Here is an 11,592-nt window from a genome sequence, read left to right as displayed (position 1 = left end):
TTATGGTGTTTGTTCCTTCATTAGGGACCTTCATTATACTAACCGACGGCCTAACACTGAACCAAAACTTGAACAAGATCTCAACAGCACTACAACTACCATATCAATCTAACCTCAATCAATCATAGATCTCAAGAACGTGATTCAAACAATGAGGCAGTCGTTACTCCATGGAAACAAACACACATCAAGAATTCAAAGGCTGCCACACAAGCGCATCATATTTCTTGCAGTCATGAAAACGTCGAATCTAGCGTATGCTTCTGTGTATTACGCAAAAGGAAACGTACCTAGAGTGAACCTTGAGCGAATCTTTGGAAGATTTTAACCTTTAGCTTGGCGAATCCGTATCTTGATAGTGAAGATGACGTTAATTCCAGCACTTGTTCAGACTTGATTGAGGAGGTGATGATGCTTCATAATAGGGGTTGAATCGGTGGGGAGAGTGCGAGGCTTGCTTTGAATCCGTGGATGGTTGTTGAAGGTCACGATGAAGATCGGTAGGAGGAAGAGTGGAGGTTATGATGGTTGCTTAGAGTTTGTTGGAGTTTGAAGGTTTTTTGTTGACGGTGATGGTGGAGGAGAGTGGTTAGAGATGGCGGAAGAAGGTGGTTGTTGCGGTGTTTGAGGGTGGTTGGGGTTTTGGTGAGTTTGTTACAAAGTGTAACAAACTTTTGTGAGAAGAAGAGAGAGTGAGGGAAGAAGAGAGAGTGAGGGAAGAAGAGAGAGCCAGAGGTTTGTTGTTTGTGAAATGAGAAAGAGTGTGAGTGTGAGAGTGTGAAAAAAATGAGTGTGTGTGGTGGTTTGTGAAGGATTTCCATTTATATAGTGTAGGGTACATGGAGGTTATGGTGTGTTGTGTAGTAGCTTATCTTTTCCAATCTTAATGAACAAGTTGTTGTAAATAGAGAAAGTCTTTCTTTGGCTTTTACGTATCAGCTTTCTTGCATGGGCTCTTGTGGTAATGAATGATGCTGGATTGCTAGTAATATGATCATACAACATTATTCTAAGACACCATCTTTGCTCATGTAAAACTATGGCCATGGCTCACTATCTTACTCAAACTTGGAGCCAACTTCAAGGGCTCATGACATAGAGTAAATTTGGTGTTGAAGATTTCTTGAAATGATGCTTGGACATGTAGAAAAATGAGCTGGAACATGGTATGTTGTTGTTGCATATGGCCTATGCGCGTGACCCTGACCATGGCTCCTATCTTTGGCAAAAATGTGACTTGGCCAGAGCACTACTTTGGGGTCTTGTAACTTGTTCATCCCACGTCCAACTTTCATGATAATTTGACTAATGGATAGAGGGCATGGAGGAGAGTAGTTTGAGACCAAGCTTGCACAACATGGAGACTTGTGGAGGAAGAAATTTGGATCTGAATCTAGCCCACCATGTGTTTGATGATATGCATGCGCGTGACCTGGGTTGCTGCCTTGGCCAGACGCTTGACTTGGTCAGGGTGAGGGCATGACTTCGAGGGCTTGCCATTCATTCAATACTTGTTCAATTGCCATGATTCTTGTTTTGTTGGATAGAGCACATGGAAAAGATTAGAATGATACCAAGTTTGCTTCCATGGCATTTTTGTAGAGCTCTAAAATTGGCTTGAGATTTGGCATGCCACGTGCTTGATGAAATGTCTGGCCATGACCTGGCTTGTGACTTGGATTGTGACTTAGATTGAATGGATCTTCAGCAACTCCAAACCTCAATAACTCCCTAACCAAGCTTCAAATGAAAAAGTGTCCAACTACAAAGTTGTTCTCCTCCATGAGAGGAACAACTTTGATGTTGGAAATTTCTCCAAAAAATGTCATTTGCCACGTGTAAATCAGGGCTGAAGTGGACTGTCCATCAAGATTTAAAACCTCAAAAAAATTTCTAAGTATGAAAACTTTCATTTTTTGTCTCTTTTGCTATTTTTGGCAACTTTTGGTCGAACTCCCGATTTTATCCCTTCTTCGATTTTTCTTGATTAATTCTCCACCAAAAGTCGATATTTGAATAATTTTCCGATTTTGACCCAAAAGTCAACCGTCCCGATTTTTCCGGCTATTGATGAAATTCCTGATTAAATCTCTTCCACTCACATCTAGTCAAACAAACACGCCCACACAGTCAGTATGAGAAGTTTTCCACACATAGAAGCCATTTCTGATTAAACGTTAACCAGAAAGTCAACTGGTTGACTTTGGTCAAAGAAACTCTGATTTAAAGAACCAGATGATTTGCAAGCTTGTACCCTCTAACCAATGCCCTGATTTGAAGCAGAGAGATACCCCAATCCAGGAGGACTTCAATGAACATAAAGCCACATGATTATCTTAGTTTCCTTATTCTCTTGATCAAACTTCTCTGCACTAGAGCTTTTTCTTGCTAGCCTTTGAATAGTACCCATGGTATGGATGCATGCATGTGGATTATGACCTAGATGATGTATGTACATGAATGCAAAACCTAAGCCAGTTAGAAGTAAAGGGTAGGACAAATTTGGGGTATGACACCCCCTTCCCTTTATTGCTTTATATACTGCGTGGTTAGTAATCTTAGGGAGTGCAAGCCTTAAACTGAATTAGAATAACTAATTAAAAGATAAGTATCTGAATATAATCACGTGATTGTTGCACACACGCACCCTTTGGGGTAACCTCTCTGTTGCCTTGTTGCCTTGTTGCCTGTTGCCTTGTTGCCTTGTGTTTTGCAGAATAAGCCATGTCCCTCGAATACGAGGATACCTCAGCCTGTTTGCCTCGATAATTAAAAGGTCATACGACCCTAAATGATGCTGCCTTCGATACACAAAATGACCTCGACCCTCGGAAGTCGCCTACGAAGAAAGGCTGAGGTATCTTCTGGTTGCCTACGAAAAGGCTTATTCTGATCCTTACCTTAGACTACCTGCCCTTCTATGGCATGGGACAGTCTTATGGCAAAGGATGCTTCGACGACCCTTCAACCTCCAAACGAAAGGCTTCCTGCCCTCTTATGGCAAGGATAGACCCTTTCATTCTGAAAGGCTAAAAAGAGACCTATTATCTGAGTTTAAGGTAATTGCCCCTAATTGCCTTGCAATGCTCATCTTTAATATTCTTTCTCACAATTCTTCGAAAACTGGCTACGCTCATTTACGAGCTAAAGTCCACTTTTTCCTCTTTCATCTACATTTTCTGAAAACGAGCAAGCAAAGCAATTAAGAGCCCATGGAAAACCATGGATGCAAAGGGTGCCTTACACCTTCCCTTTGCATAAATTACCCCCCGAACTTAGATTTCTTTAAAAGGTTTTTTTCTGTTTCTTTTAGCCTTTCTGAATTTGTTTGGATAAAATAAAAGTCGGTGGCGACTCATGCTTAACCGCGACATTTCGATCGATAAAAAGTCAGTTCACCGTATTACAGGGACATATTACTCCCAATGTCGTAGCTACTAACAAAGTTTTGAGATGTCTTAGTAGGGAATGGCAACCGAAGGTCACGGCAATCAAAGGAGCCAATGATCTCACTACATTGGATCTCACAGCCTTATTCGGAAAGCTTGAAGAACATGAGCAAGACCTCATGAACCTAAACAAGCACGAAAAGAAAGAAAAGAAAGAAAAGTTAAAGGACACGGAAAAGAAGTCTATCGCTTTAAAGGCTTCAAGTTCTAAGTCATCCATCAAAGATACATGTGATAGTGAGTCTAGTGATGAAGATGAAAGTCCGGATGAAGATATGGGATTATTTGTAAGAAGGTACAACAAATATCTTCGAAAGAATGAAATTAAGCACTCGGACAACAATCTAGTTGATTATAGACGTCAATCAAAGTCTAACAAGCAAGATGAGTACAAGAAGACTAAACCTAAAGGATCTTGTTACAACTGTGGAAAACCCGGTCACTACAAACCGGATTGCCCTTCACTAAAGAAAGATAAGACCAAAAGTAAACCTCAAAAGAAGCAACCAAAAGGAAGAAGAGCCTACATCGCTTGGGAAAGTGATAGTGACTCATCTAACAAAGAAAACTCAAGCGATGAAGAGGAAACCGTCAACTATGTATCATGGCACATCAAAAGAAGAAAAAGATTGTAAGTCATGATAAATATAATAATGTTGATGCTATGTCTTATTTTGAATTAAAGCATGCCTTTGATACTTTGCATCATGAAGCTAAGGAAGCATTTCAACGCTTAGCTTCAAATAAAAGAATTTTTAAATACCTTGAGAAGAAAGTTTCCAATTTCGAAAAGGAATTAGAAACTCTTAAGGAATCTATGATCAAAAGTATCAAAGACACAAGCGTTGTTGACAAAGTTCCTTGGTTTAAGTGGGGAGGATGTGAAACTTGTCACATTTGGCAAAAAGAAGTTAGAACTATTAAAGCCAAATTAGACAAGGCCTCACAACCAAAAATCACATATGCTATTGATCGATCACACTTCAAAAACAGTATGATAAATCCGTATCAACGATACACTTATGTGATAAAAGATCAATCTAGTAAATGTGATGACTACTCAAACTCACGATGTCTATATTGTTGCAAAAGGGGACATACCATTACAAAATGTCGCTTTAGGAGATTCTTGGTTCCCAAAGGCATTTTCAAATGGACTCCCAAGAGCAACCTTTGTTTCACTCACACACAAGGACCCAATGAAAATTGGGTACCTATTTCCCTTGTTTAAATTTGTAGGTGGAATGTCTTGAGCCATCCGAAAGAAGATGGTTTCTAGATAGCGGATGCTCAAGACATATGACGGGTGACTTATCTTTATTCTATGACTTTGTGGCTAAGAAGAAAGGATTTGTGACCTATGGTGATAACAACAAGGGAGCAATACTTGGTAAAGGTAGTGTAGGTAATCCCTCTTCTACTACTATCTCTGACGTCCTTCTAGTTGAGGGCCTTAAACACAATCTTATTAGCATCAGTCAATTATGCGACAAAGGATACTCAGTATCATTTTCTAAAGAAAGTTGCATAATTCGAAATGATGACAAGAAATATGATGTGTTCAAAGGCCTGAGGGTAAATAATGTATACATGCTTGATCTAAATGATGTATCCTCGATTGAAGCAAAATGTCTAGCAACTATGAGTGAAGACTCATGGCTTTGGCATAGACGTTTGGCTCACGTCAACTTTGATTTGCTTAATAAAATGTCTCAAAAGATTTAGTGTCCGGCCTACCTAAAATAAAGTTTTCCAGAGATCACTTATGTGATGCGTGCCAAATGGGGAAGCAAACGAGGATCTCTTTTAAATCTAAAAACATTGTTTCAACTACAAGACCTCTTGAACTTCTCCATATGGACCTCTTTGGACCATCTAGAATAAAAAGTCTAGGCGGAAACTATTATGGGTATGTCATAGTTGATGACTTTTCTAGATATTGTTGGACGATTTTCTTAGCAAATAAAAGTGACACCTTCTCCGCATTTGAGAAATTTGCCAAGTTAATTCAAAATAAATTAAACACTAACATAGTATCCATCCGAAGTGATCATGGAGGTGAGTTTGAAAACCATCTCTTTGAAGAGTTTTGTGGCAATCATGGCATTAATCATAATTTCTCCGCACCACGAACTCCCCAACAAAATGGAGTTGTGGAACGTAAAAATCGTGTGTTGGAAGAACTTGGGAGAACTATGATTAATGAACATGGGCTTCCAAAATATTTTTGGGCCGATGCCATTAATATGGCTTGTTATGTTCTGAATAGGATCCTAATACGTCCTATTCTAAACAAAACACCGTATGAACTCTTAAAAGGGAGAAAACCGAACATTTCTCACCTTCATGTATTTGGATGTAAATGCTTTGTTCTAAACAATGGAAAGGAAAGTCTTGGCAAGTTTGATGCAAAAGCGGATGAGGGTATCTTTCTAGGATACGCTCAATCTAGTAAAGCCTATAGAGTATACAACAAAAGGTTACATATTGTTGAAGAGTCCGTACATGTCTCTTTTGATGAGTCTTGTCCGAAAGTTGTCGGAAAAGGTAGTGTTCTTAATGGTGCAGGTGTCTCAACTGAGAGTTTACTTAATGATCCGGATGCCAAGCTTGAGAAAGATAAAGAATCCCTCTTACCCGAGAATAATGAAGAGGAAGTGGACCAAACACCTAAAGAGAAAGAAGAAGATCAACCAAGCGAGAAGAGTGATCTTCCTCTTGCATGGAAATCTTCTAAGGACCATCCTATGGAGAACATTCTAGGAGACATATCAAAAGGGGTGACAACACGGTCAAGGATAAGTAACTTTTGTTTTTACTATTCTTTCGTCTCTCAAATTGAACCTAAAAACTCAAAAGATGCATTAGTCGATGAGCATTGGTATTTAGCTATGCAAGAAGAGCTAAACCAATTTAAGAGAAATGAGGTTTGGGACCTTGTCCCTCCTCCGCGAGACCATCAAGTAATTGGCACTAAATGGGTGTTTAGGAACAAACTAGACGAAAACGGTATCATCACTCGCAACAAGGCCCGTCTTGTTGCTCAAGGGTATAGCCAAGAGGAAGGGATCGACTATGAGGAGACCTATGCTCCAGTCGCCCGACTTGAAGCAATTCGCTTGTTAATTGCATTTGCATGTTCACAAAACTTTAAGCTTTATCAAATGGATGTTAAGAGTGCTTTTCTAAACGGGTTTATTAATGAAGAGGTTTATGTATCTCAACCTCCCGGATTTGAAAACGTTGATTATCCTGATTATGTTTATAAACTTAAGTGTGCCTTGTATGGTTTAAAACAAGCTCCTAGAGCTTGGTACGAGTGGCTTAGTAGTTTTCTAACTAATCAAGGTTTTTCAAGAGGGAGAGTTGATACTACCCTATTTATTAAGAGACATGAAAAGCATTCAATATTAGTTCAAGTGTATGTGGATGATATTATCTTTGGTTCTACTAACATGACTCTTGTAAAGGAGTTTTCTAAGCTTGTGCAGGGAGAATTTGAAATGAGCATGATGGGTGAACTAAACTACTTCCTTGGACTTCAAATAAAACAACTAAAAGAAGGAACGTTTGTGAGTCAAACCAAGTATTGTCAAGAACTCATCAAACGGTTTGATATGGCAAAGTCCAAGGCCATTGACACTCCTATGCCTACCGCAGTAAATCTTGATTGGGATGAACATGGTAAGCCGGTTGATGTAAAAAGGTATAGAGGTATGATCGGTTCCCTACTTTACCTTACCGCTTCTCGTCCCGATATTATGTTTAGTGTATGCATGTGTGCAAGATATCAATCATGTCCCAAGGAGTCTCACTTAAAAGCCGTTAAGCGCATACTTAGGTATCTTGTAGGTACAACTAAGCATGGCTTATGGTTCTCCAAAGGTAGTGATTCCTCTTTGGTTGGATATTCCGATTCCGACTTTGCCGGGTGCAAATTGGATAGGAAAAGCACTAGTGGAACATGTCACTTCTTTTCAAATTCCTTGGTTAGTTGGCATAGCAAGAAACAAGTGTCAGTTGCTTTGTCAACCGCCGAGGCGGAATATGTGGCGGCTGGTAATTGTTGTGCTCAAATACTTTGGCTCAAGCAACAATTACTTGACTTCAATGTCAAGCTTGATCATTTTCCTATCTTTTGTGATAACACAAGTGCTATCAATCTAACCAAAAATCCTGTCTTACACTCTCGCACTAAACACATAGAAATACGACACCATTTCCTTAGGGATCATGTTGAGAAGGGTGATGTAGTGTTTGAGCATGTTGATAGCAAAAATCAACTTGCCGACATCTTTACAAAACCACTAGCTACCGAGCCATTCTTTCACATCCGTAGGGAACTCGGCGTCCTTGATATATCGGATAGGTTGAAACTATGAGTAGTTGCATATGCTTTATTTACTATTATTATCTATGCTCTCTCAATGTTTGAAGTGTTCATTAAAAGATATGTGAGGGCTTGTTTCTCATCTCCCTTGTGTAAAGGTAATATCGTTTCAACCTTAAAACTCAATTCATGGTAATGTATCACTATGGTAAAGTTGAAATATGTTCATCAATATGTTTAATCTATGCAAGATTTGGTCATAACATGCATACATTCATTGCATAATGCCAAATTTTGAAATTTGCAAGCCTTAGGTCGACCTACTCTTTATGTGAGTCGACCTACTCAAAAATAAAATTTAAAAATTTAAGGCTAATGCGTCGACGCATCCACTGCATAGGTCGACGCATCGTTCGCAAAATTTCAAAATCAGGTTATTCTTTTTAAAGGGAACACAAAGCTCTTTCATTATCATCCTTCTCCTCTTGCGCCGACCCTCTCCCAAAAACCCTAAGAATCACTCATCTCCTCTCTCTCACTCATCCATGGCTTCCCACAAATCACTGAGAAAGAGAGCAAGTAGAGAAGACTCTTCCTCTCAACAACAACCTGAAGTAGAGGATGCCTTATCTCTCATTCCGGATGCTCTTATGGAATCCTACTCTTCCCACTTCAGAAACCGAAAAGTCATCAAACAATTCATGCTGTTCACCGGAACTCTACGAAGACTTCATCTTCAACAGGTAATGGAACTAATTGAATTTCAACAATTGGGTACTTTTCTTGAATTAAGCCATGAGTACAATGAGGATCTGGTAAGGGTTTTCTATAATGGTATGCAAGGACACTTCCAAGGGAGTTCCTTTTTTAACTTTCAGATGGGTACAACCACATACGCCATCACCGACAACACTTGGAGGCAATTGGGTCTATTTCCACTCCGTGAGAATGCCGTCACGGTAACTGATACAAATGTGATGACCCAATTTGACTATAATGTTGCTCTGAACAACATGTTGCGACGCCCTCATGCTGACCATATAGTCCAAAGCAATTTGTTTCCTCGGTCCGCTACTACAGGTCTCTTAAACATTGTTGACAGAATTCTACAATGGATTGTGGCACGTGTCATCCGACCTAAACAAGGTGGATACTCTCGTGTTGACCAACAAGAAGTGTTCTTAGTTTGGTTGATTAAGAGCCGAATTCCGGTCAATTGGCCTCATTTTATTGCGAAGCGTATGTTTGAATTAAAGGAATCAGGTAGAGGAACCGCTATTGGATATGCATCTCTCATCCAATGGGTGCTTAACAAAGTCAACATTCCATCTCAGCGGCTTCCAAAGAAGACCATATCCATTGACCAAGAATTCACCAAGAAGACACTGAATATGATGGGATTTTTCTACAATCGCGCCACGGGTGCCTATGGTGTTGTTCTACGAGGCAACAATCCGGATCTCAATAGAGAAGATGAGGACGAAATGAACATTGATGAAGAGGAAGACATTGCAGGTGAAGATGAAGATGAAGATGTGGGTGCTGAAACTGGCGGCTCGAATATTACACAATTGATGGAGGCTATGCGTCTCCAACAAATTGAAAATCAAAATTTGATGAATGAGCGCCTAACCACTCTAACCGCTCGTGTCACTGAGCAAGGTGCTCAATTTACCGCCTACTCGACACTTCAAGAGCAAAAGTACAACACGCTCTATGGCATGTTGGACGTCCAGAGCAACCAAATCTCCTCCTTCACAAGTGCCTTCATGCAACACTACCCATTTCCTCCAATTCATTCGTCTCAACCACCACCATCGGCTCAAGAAGGAGATGATGATGCAAATGCCTAGTGTTCTCTTTAATTTTCTTTGCATTCAACATTTACATATTGTCATGAACATTTTATTTGTATTTTGTGACTTAATTTTATCTTCTGCTAGACATAATTCTACCGTACTTTGTGTTTGTGTAAGGATTTGAATTGAGCTATGTGCTCATTATCGTTTAGCTATTTATGTTATATTGCCGTTTATTTTATCATTCAGCATTGTTTTATGTGAATGAATGCTTTATGATTATGATTGCAAAAGGGCTTAGAAATGATCAAAACTGAACTATGTTATTCCACCATATATGTATAATACTGCCTGTCTCTTTTTGATGTTGTCAAAGGGGGAGAAAACTGAGTGAATCAGCAAGCAATGGAAAACACATGCACCAAGATGGGGGGAGCATACAGAAAGGGGGAGCAAGAACCTCGGTTAAGCAATGCCTCGATACAAAGATTCACAATTTTTGCCATCATCAAAAAGGGGGAGTATGAGAGGGCAAGGTGTTGTTTTCATGACGTCAAAACATTGTGAATCAACTGCAACTAAAATAGAATCTCAAAAACCAAGCTAGTGCAATCAACACAGGTAGTTTTGGCCACAAGACATTAATAGGTCGACTCATGTGTCGCACACTCGCGAAAAATGAACAGAGTCGCCACCAATATATTTATCCCATAAGGGAAAGGAATACCAGGAAACCTAACAAAGGAAGGAACAGGGTCTTGCGACCAGAGAATCTAGGAACGGGAGTCGGTTACGCGAGGGGAAGGTGCTAGCACCCCTCACGCCCATCGTACTCGATGGTATCCACCTATGTTTGTTTCTATCTAAAGGGTGTATACTATGTCTATGTCTAAATGCGAATGAATGCAAAATGTAAGGAAAATAAAGAATTGTACTCGCACGGGCCCTACCCCGCTGCCTACGTATCCTTTTCAGGAATCAGAGATACCGTAGCTCGGCTAAAGATTTTCTGTTTGTTTTTGTGTTTTTTAGTTGGGCGGAGTTAACGTTCGCGCTCTTGCATAAGGGATCGCCTACGATGCGTTCGAGCGGAAATAACATTGCCCTTAGGTGCCAAAGCGGCAAAAGGAAAAGAGATTGGTTTGTGTCTTTTAGGGTAGATGAGTGATGAACAGTTCCCAATACCGGGCCACTCACCACTTTCTCTACTTTGCTTTAATCTGAACCATTGTTAGGTGTTTTAAGTGTTTTTAGTTGTGTATTTTCTAGGGAAATTTACTTTGCGAGTCGAATCACATAAAATGTATAATGATCTAGAAGCAAATTAGGGAATGAATCCCACTCACTTCCATCCCATTATGTAATGTTCGAGAAACAGATTAGGGAATGAATCCCACTCATTTCTCTCCCATTAATTAATGTTTGAGAAACAGATTAGGGAATGAATCCCACTCATTTCTCTCCCATTAAGTAGTGACCGAGAAACAGATTAGGGAATGAATCCCACTCGTTTCTATGCCACTAAGCGATTGAGAAACAGATTAAGGAATGAATCCCACTCATTTCTCTATCACTTTCTTATTGTGATTCGCATCTTCCTTTTATTAAGTATTTTAAAGAGTTGAAAAGAAAAAGAATGCAACGGGGAACTATTTCTAAATTCCAATCTAAGTTGTTCTAATTCCTATTTATGTACAAAAGGAGTCTAAAATAGGCCAAAAATATGGCCAAAGCCAAGTAACAAAGTGACACAAAAATTATACAAAAATAACATGGAACTAGCACAAAAACAATTCAAGCATTAATGCGAAATTAAACTAAAAAACTACTATTTTTTATGAGCTTTATTGGTGTTAAGGGAATTCTAATTCAAGTCTAAATTGCACTTAAAGAACCTACATTCTAATAAGCCTAAACTAGTATTTTTTTTATGAGGTTTTTATGTCAACAATTACCTAAAAAAATCTAACAAGATTATGACTTTTATATGCCTTTTTATCATCTAAAATGAGAG

This window comes from Vicia villosa, linkage group LG6 (genome assembly GCF_029867415.1).
Source record: "Vicia villosa cultivar HV-30 ecotype Madison, WI linkage group LG6, Vvil1.0, whole genome shotgun sequence".
Taxonomy (NCBI): Eukaryota; Viridiplantae; Streptophyta; class Magnoliopsida; order Fabales; family Fabaceae; genus Vicia; species Vicia villosa.
This window is presented reverse-complemented; position numbering follows the sequence as displayed.